Below are 9,206 nucleotides of genomic sequence, written 5' to 3'. Positions count from 1 at the left end.
AGGACACAGTGAATGTATTTTCTAGACCAAGTTCTACTCTGACATTATGATAAGGGCTTCAGCATTTCCTTACAGTCAGCTGGATAAACAGCTCTCAGGGTTGCTTTTCCCTGAGATTCTCCTCGGGGTTACTGTTCCCGGAGGTGTGTAGGGTTTTCAAGCTTTTCATGCCCGAAAGGTTCCGCGCCAGAGCCAGAGAAGACAAACTGAGTCTGCCAGTGCATGTTTCCAAGGCTGTTTATTCTTTCATTATCTCTTAGTTCTTTCTCAGCTCTGCAAGGCGTCCCCAGCACAGCAGGACACGAGGCAGACTGCCCAGATCAGAGGGTCCCAGACTTTATGTACAGTCTCCCTGGTCCAACCACCGTCCACAATGTACTTTTTATTTACAAAATCTTACCAATACTTACTAGCTGTGTTGGCATGTCATTTCTACTCTAAACCAATCCTTGTGATACAACTCAGCAGAAAATGGGGGATGAAAACAAGAACAAGGAGGACAGGATCACTCCCCAATTCCTCCATCTTGCCTCTTCAAACCCATATACTAAAAATCCTAGATTCTACATTTACACTGTGATAAACTAGCTACTACTTATTCTGAATTCCCTTGGCTTGTGATTCTTCATACAATGTGGGCATTCACTCCCATGGACAGGGATCAGAAGCAGTGTCCTCCTGGGCTCTGTGTGAGGCTGGCTGACCCCCTTGTACAGATCCCAGACCCCCCTGTACAGTCTCCAAACCCTCCAGGGTGGCCAGAGGGATGTCCTGGACTCTGACAAACAGCAAAATGCACATCAGCTTAAAATCATGTTTCTGCACCTGATTTGCTCTAATTGGCACTGCAGGCTGTGCCCTGATTCCACAGTCACCAAAGAGATGGAAAGTCTCTTTCTCCATTTGTTTTCAGAGCTCTGATGATGTTTAGGTATAAAGTGCACTTTGTGACACTGGCAAAACATGATTGATTCACATTGCTCTTTAAAACCTCCAGACTGCTAATGGAGTTGGGGCTGGCCTTGCATTTCGATGCTTCCCCGACTTTGGAGCAGAAGCATTCACCTTGGACTGGCCCGAGGCTGCAGGGAGCAGTCAGGTTCATAGCAGAGTTCCTGCTCTTGGGTCTGTAGCACAGAAAGAAGGGTGAGATGAGTGGCTTTTGGAGGCACATCAAGTGCAGTACACAACTATCCCCACAGCTCTCTGCCCTCTTGTCTCCACAGCAGAGCAGCTCGGCCAGACCCTCAATGGTGGTGGCATGGAGGCCCCCAAGCCCCTGCACCACAGCCGCCTGCCCGCACCCCAGTCAGGGGGGGATGAGTCAGGGTGTCCCCCCACTGAGAGCCAGCCCCAGCCACACGCTGAGCCCGAGCTGGGGAAGCTGGGAAATAGGCTGCAGGATGGAGAGGAGAAGCCAGCTGGCAGGGCGGCCAACAGGGTGGTGACCAGCCCTGCCCTGAGGACTGCCACACTGCAGGCCAGAAGACCGGCGCCCCGACCCGGCATCTGTGGCAGAGAGGGTGAGTGTGCACCAGGGGCCTGGCCAGAGCCAGGCAGGAAAAGCCCGAGGTGCCTGAGTCAGCCATCCCTGGGGTGAGTGCTGGGCTTCTCCCCTTGAGTCCTCTTGATGTAGCTCAGCAGGAAAGGCATGGGCACGGATTAAGTCTGACACTCATTCCTTGTTGACTTGACTCTTAAAGACTTTGAAGGGTAAAGTGAATAGCAAGGTTGGCTGGATCTTGAGGAAGAAAAGCAGCCAAGGAGAGGACAGGTAGTGTCACTGTCCAGGATGAAAGCTCAGATGCAGGAATCACCAGTTTGTGCTGTTCCTCTCCCTTTCACAGAGCAGCACTGCACAGGGTTTGATTAAGAACACTTACCATTCCCAGGAAGTATCAGCTTCACAGTCAGCAACTACATTGAGTTTGTCATTGCAGGTCCAGCTCCAGCTCCTGTTCCCAGTGCCAGGAAGGCTTTTCTGGGGCAGGTAGTATGGGAACTTCCTGTTCCTCCATTCTGGCTGTTGTCCACTGTCAGTGAGAGAGTGTTGAGGCAGACGGACAGAACTAAACCCATGGACCTGTTCAGTGCCCCTTCATAAATATCTGGTCTCTGCCAGAGCTTCCTGCTCAGTGTTTGTCATCTCCATCCCTGCAGGCGACTGTGACAGTGTCCCTAAACCACGTTCCCATGGTGACAAGACCTCTGGATCCACTGTGCCGGACTCCTATCCCTTCAAAGCTGGAGCAGAGGCCAGATATGATAGCAGGGACAGCAGAGGAGATGCCCTCGTCTATGTAAGCCAGAAGCCCATGGCAGGGGCATGGTGCTGGTGGGGACACCTGGGGGGCTCAGTGGCTGGAGCCTGTGGATGTCCCCTTGGCACCAGTGCAAGTGCAGGTTTGAGTGTCACTTGGAAAGCTGAGCAGAGGGCACAGCCAGGGAGGGGAGTGGGGCCACAGCAAAGGTAAACACGAAGCTTTAGAGCTGCTCAAGCACCGCCCCAGGGCTGAGCCTTGTCCCATCCCCTTCCCTGCTCTTCCTGGGTCGGTGGAGCTGAGTCCCTCCCTGCCTGCCCCCAGCAAACCTCTCAAATGAGACACTTTCTGGGGCAGGACAAGATCCGGCTTGGATCTGCTTAAGGAACCTGGGTGGAGTTCAGCTTCATCTCATTCTCAGATTTCTTTCAGATTTTAAGAGAGCCAGAAACCCTGCTGGCTTTAGTGGGAATTAACCCAAAGAAAACAAAAGGTGCCATGAGGGTCAGCTCTGTGCCCAAACTGCCTGGCAGAACTTCTTTTTCTTGAGCTCGGGCAGGAGCACATAAACACTGAAGGAAAGACCATAAAGGGGATGGGTATACATAGGATTATAGGCAAGAGCACAGAAATAATGCCTGGATGGGGCACTTGGTGCTGTTTTAGTTGGTGTGGTGGTGTGTGGTCAAAGGTTGGACTCCACGATCTTGGAGATCTTTTCCAACCCAAATTCCCAAATGATTGCATGAGTCCATCATTCTATAAGCATCCCAGCCAAAGCGCTGGCAGGTGGTGTGAGGGTGGAGCGGGTGCATGTGAAAAACGAGGTTCACTTTCTTAGAAAAATGTAGAAGTTAAATTAAAAAAAAATAAAAAGACAATTAGTGAAATAAAAGGGCAAGGAGACCTGCTCCTTTTTTGTGCCTTTATTAAGAAATCAGCTCTGGGTGGGGGCCTGAGGGGTCGCGCACACCACCGCTGCTCCCTTTGGCGACGTGGAGGAGGAGGTAGGCAGCTTTGCTACACAGCAGAGCTGGGGCTTCCATCCTCACGGGCGTGCCTGGGAAGTCCTGTTGAGCTTGTTGGGGGGGGGGGGGGCTGTCCTGCAGATGAAGAACTGTTTAGGTCACAGTGACATGGTGGAGTTGCTTTGGTTGGTGGTCCTATCTTCTCTGCTGCTACGCCAGTCTGGGGGTACTATTTCTAGTCTCAGATTTTGCACTGGCTCATTGTCTCAAGGGTTTTTTGTCTCTGAGTAGTACCCAGTGTCTCTAGTGTTCCTTTATTTGCATACTGTGCGCCATTTTGGGGAGCAGAGGCTATACCCGATGGAAAAAGGATACAGGTAAGGGACTGTTGGTTAGGGTAATTAACAATATGGGTGATTAACAGAGTCTATACATTCATCTTGGGGATCAACATTTGACATGGTAACATTTAACAATTAACAGAACATGGCAACAATCGATTAACTTATAAACTTGTTCATAACAATTCCCCCCTCTATTTCTTTGATCGGGCTTATGCCCACATCAATTTGCTGTCTCTTGTTCTTGAAAGTAGAATTTTTTTAGTTTTTGGAATTTATTATATATTTCTTTTGCATTCTGATGTTCCTGCTCTTGGCTCTCTGCCAACATGGTTTTTGCTTGTCTCTGATTAACTACTTCGGGGATTTGGATACTTGCCTGAACTGTGGAGGTTATTGCTTGGACTAAGCGGGGGAGTAAACAGGGCAAAAATAGTAATCCAATAATTGCACAGACTATTATGAACACAGCTTTCTTCCACCAGGTCCCTTGGAAAGACCAGAAGTTGTCCCACCAGGGAGTCATTAGGGGAGTCCGCTCTTGGGTACCCACGTAGGCTAATTTTTGGATTTCTTTGGAGATATTTTTAATTACGGCACTCCTATCATCAATCTCCAGGCAGCACTCGGAAGAATTGAATTTCCTGCATATCCCACCTTCGTCGGCCAGTAAGTAGTCTACAGCTAGCCTGATTTGATATATTACTGCTTTTGTCTGGGTTAACTGATCACTTATATGGTTTAGTGCAAGGGCTTTCTGGTTAGAGACCATTTTGAGTACTGCCTGGAGCCTGATAATTCGATTCAGCATATGAATTGGGGTACGGTATCCCCAGGACTCATCTTGGGCCCAAGTAGCTGGCCCATAGGTTTTAATAATTTCTTCTGGGGTCCAAACTTTGTTTCTCCACTCCTGGGAGCCCCCTATCTCAATTGTACTTCTCTTTTTTTTTTTTTTTTTTTTTTAAATCATACACTGGGACTCCTAAGTGTGCTCCTGATTCTTTCGGCAACAGGAAGAAAGCTGGTTTAATAATCCCTATAGTGCAACTCCCTGCCCAGTACCCAGGTAGCTTACTGTATGCTGTGTCTCCGCAGATCCAAAATAAATGTTCTGGAGCTTCCCAAAACTCATCTCTTGTTTCGAATGGGAATTCCCAAAATTTTCATAGTATTTTTATTTCCCAGAAGGGGTTTATTCCTTTATCTGCACATTTGTGTAATTTATATCCTTCATGGTAAATGCACCCTTTTTCTTTCTTTCCAATAGCCCAATATCTATTTGGCTCTCTAGGGACCCACTTTGTACTCAGTTTTTTTACTATTAGGTATCTTTTACATACCATTTTCCCTATGGGGGTAGTATATCTTTTCTCTGTTCTCATGATACATTCTCTTCCAATTACTCTTGACTTCAAATCCCATTTTTCCTTCCCCCTTGATCCCAGAATTTCTGGTTCTGGTTCCTGCCTAATTTGTTTCCATCTTAAAATTTCTAACAGACTCAAACTGATTCCTTCCCACGGCCAAATTTCAGTCATTTGGGTATTGCCACAAACCCAACAATTAGTCAGGTTTAACTCTTTGCTAATTCATTCTACTAGGTCTATAAATAGGTTCTTTCCTAGGGGGATGTCTAAATTATCATTTTCTTTTGTTGTCAATTGTTTTTCTTTTACTAGGTCTAATCCATCTCAGTTTGCTTCATGCTCAAAGCAAAACCAGGTGTCTTCTATGGGGCATTCCCCAAACAGGCTCTGCCTATAGGAGGCTGTTTCTGGCAAGCCAATAAACTTTCCTGTCTTCTTGACAGGTACTTAATTGGGAATGCTTAAAACAGCCAGGATTCAGGTTGGTGTGGACTCTAAGTAAGGACTTAAGATCTTTTCCATCATATATGGGATGGTAGCACTCAGTGCAGGCGTTCACATCTCTCCCAAGAGTGATTCTCATGAGTAGTATTAGCACTAGCCCTTCCAAGAGTCCGGTAAGAGCCATCTTTTCAGTTCTTGCTCACCCGGTCTTGCCTCTCGGGTCGGAGAGGTTTCTCAGTGATTTCATGGAGTCCTCCTTCAACAATTAGCTGTCTCACTCCCTTTCTCCCTACTATTTTAGTGGCCCTTAGGGAATGCTCAGTAGAAGATTTAGCCTGTGTAAAATTCCCTAAGGGGGATGTTTTAACTCTTAAAATGACTTAACCTTTGTTACTACTAGGAACTTTAAAAACACTTTAACACTATTACAATAAATCGTTTTCTCAATAAATTGGTAACCTGTTATTAATACATAACAAACTTTTAAAAACGCAATTATAATAACAAACTTTTAAACTTTTATAACAGTGACACTAGGAGCTTTAAAACACTTATAACAAACTTTTTAGTCTCTCTTTAAACCTGGTTTTCAATTTTCAGTCTGCCAACTCTCAGGGTTTTTTTGAGAGTTATCTTTAAGTCTTTTGGGCCTTGGGTTACAACCCACTCTAGTGGATTGTTGCAGCCATGAGGCCTGAGAGGCCTCTCTGGCAATCAGTTGCCTAAAGGCAAAGAAATGCCTAGTCATGGTGACTGGACCAAGTAACCCCTCTCCTGCCTTCGGACCCTTTCTTATCTCACTGTAAGACAATAGGTCACATTTACCCCGACTCATACCATTGGACCATTTCTCAAAACCTTGATACCCTATATAAAGCCCCACTTCTGCCCAGTTCAGCAGAAGAGCTGTAACCCTTCGCAGAGGATGCAAATAAAGACTCATCTGTGGAACCTCATACAGTGCTTCTCCTTTCTCTCCCTGTGTCTGCTGAAGGCACTTAGCAAGCTAATAAGCTGAAATCACTAAGAGCTGAAATCACTAAGAGCTGAAAATCACTTAGAGCTGAGCTTGCTAAGTATTGCCTATGTCTGGGAGCTTTGCCTGAGGCACTTGGACAGGAGGTACTTAGCAGTACCCCTCTATCCAGGAATGCCTACAGCAGCCAGGATTGGACTGACACAGAAGCCCCAGGCAAGATAAAGTGGATCAATGGATGAGGTTTTCGCTGCTGGTTCTGCGGATAGTGCAGATGAGTTTGATCTATTATCAGGAGGTTGTACAAGTCCCTTAACTCTGGTGATATGTGTCCAGCCTTTCTCTTGAGTTCGTACCATGGTATGTGTAGTTAGCAGTACCTGGAAGGGACCTTCAAATTTCAGGGTTAGTGGGGTGTTGTTCCAAGATTTAACTAATACCCAGTCCCCGGAGTTGATGTTATGCACATTGGTGTCAAGAGGGGAAGTTTGAGGAAGATAACCCTTTTTTTCTAAGGCCTTCTAATGTTCTCCTGATAGTTTCTAGGTATTTCCTAGTGGCTTCCCCTCCATCTAAATAATCTCTTGTACTGTAAGGGGACATTAATAAAGGAAGCCCAAACATCATTTCATAGGGGGAACCTCTTATATCCGCCCACGGTCTAGGTCTGATACGCAGTAGTGCTAGTGGCAAGCACTTGAGCCAGTATAATTTGGTTTCAGCTATTAATTTTGTTAACACATTTTTGAGGGTTTTATTCATCCTTTCCACCCTTCCTGAACTCTGGGGATGCCATGGAGTATGCAACTTCCATTTCATCCCCAGGGCTTTGATCACCTGTTGTAGGGTCTGGGCAACAAAGTGGGGTCTTCTGTCAGAATCAATGTTGTTAACTAACCCATACCGGGGAATGATGTTCTCTAGGATTATTTTTGCAACCACTTCTGCCATTTCTTTCTTAGTTGGGAATGCCTCTACCCAGTGTGTGAGATGATCTACCATTACTACCAGATGTTTATATCCAGGAGTGAGAGCTGAGCCTTGACAGCCCCAGTGTCCTGGAGAGCAGCTGTCTTACTGGATGATGATTTCCGAGCCACAAGTGGCTCAAGAAATTAGGAGAGGGAGACCACAATGGAGAGCAGGTCCTGCCCACACATCTGTGTTGAACTGTTCCCTGACCTCCCTCCTCTCCTCCCTGCAGGCTGTGGCAGTGCTCATGTGTGCCCACGCAGGTGATGGCAGCACGGGCAGGGCTGGTGTACACGGACTGCTTGTTCACCTACTCACTTTTGGGAAATGCGCCTTGAAAAGGATGTTTGGACAGCACAAGGGCTGAGTCCCTGTGTTTGTATGCAAGGGCAAAACAGCTGCAATCCCCCCCCCTTGCCCTGAGAAGCCCCTTCCTTTGTGTTTGTGTCCCTCACTTGGTGAATGTCAGTGTGTGGGACAGACATGCCTGATAACGCTGCCCATAGTGATGCAGGCTGGGCAGGGACAGAGGAACCACTGTGCTCAGCTCTGTGGGATGTCTCCTCATCTCCTCCTGGACATCCCTGGCCTGGGACACCACGTTGACAGATGTGCTTTGGCCAGGGGCTTGGCCTGAGCCATGGCCACAGCCTTGCTTGAGGTCAGCTCTCAGGCAGCACCCTCGGTTCAGCAGCCTCCAAGGGTGCAGCTGGGGAAAGGGGGCAGCAGGTGCTCCTCCTCTTCCTCCACTGCCTCCTCTTCCGTGTGAACCATACTCCCACCAGATCCACTTCTTACATGCCCACCAAGAAGTCTCCATCCTGGGTGATTGCAGTGGCCAGCACAGAGGTGTTGAGGATCTGAAACTCACTGACTGTGGGTCAAACCTAAAGGCAGAGCCCTGGTAGATCGGGGGCTAGAATAACGTGCGTCCACACCAATATGGTTCCAAGCACGCAATCCCCTTTATTCTGTGAGATGGCGGGTTAAATACAGACAGAATAGTTTACAAGAACAGGTGCATTCTTATAGGCAGTGAGAATACAGAAATATGTAAGCTATTGCAGTTTAAGGTAGCCACTGTGTCTTCCCAGTAATTGTTCTATGCTAGTAACACTACTACCTTAACACATTCTTAGTAGCAGATAAGTTTATCTGCTACTACGTATGCTGAACGTACTGAGGCCTGTTAGACCAGGCCTGAGGCCTGGTCTGAGGCCTGGCTTGAGGCCCAGGTGTGGATAGCTCTACCTTATGATATAAGTTATCCTCCTACACAAACCCATTGTTTTTATAAGAACTGCCCAGTTTCTTGTTTCCTTGTTTATTCATTTCAGTACAAGATGCCCCGTCTGTCCCTCAGCCATGGCCCTGTGGATGATGTCCATTGGCCCGGGAGGTGTCCCTGGCCAGGACCTCTGTAGCAGTAGAGGCTTGTCTGTTGCTCCAGCTGCCACTGGGGCCCAGCTCCAGGGCTGTTCACAGCAGAGAGCTGCTTCCTCGCTGATAAAATCTTTGACACGTGGCCAGAGTGGAATGAGACTCATGAAGATTTATCAAGTCTCTGAGAGTGTCTAGCACTTCTCAAAATGTCTTAATATTAGTGAGACAACTTCTCTGGACATGCTTAGTAAAATAAAAGGTTTTAATAATGACAAAAATAGTAAACATCATAGAACAAAGAAATATAAGTCGAACACAGTGTAGAAAACACTCTTACACTGGCTAAGGCAGTCCAAAAAACCTTGTAAGTTCTTTTGTGCTCTTTCTTAAATACTGAATGACCTAGGTGGGGTATTTGGCACCTTGCCCAATGAAATTGGCAACAGGCTTTGAGGTACACTTCCAAAGCCCAGTCAATGCCTCTGTGCTGG

Source organism: Prinia subflava (genome assembly GCF_021018805.1).
Source record: "Prinia subflava isolate CZ2003 ecotype Zambia chromosome W unlocalized genomic scaffold, Cam_Psub_1.2 scaffold_55_NEW, whole genome shotgun sequence".
Taxonomy (NCBI): Eukaryota; Metazoa; Chordata; class Aves; order Passeriformes; family Cisticolidae; genus Prinia; species Prinia subflava.
This window is presented reverse-complemented; position numbering follows the sequence as displayed.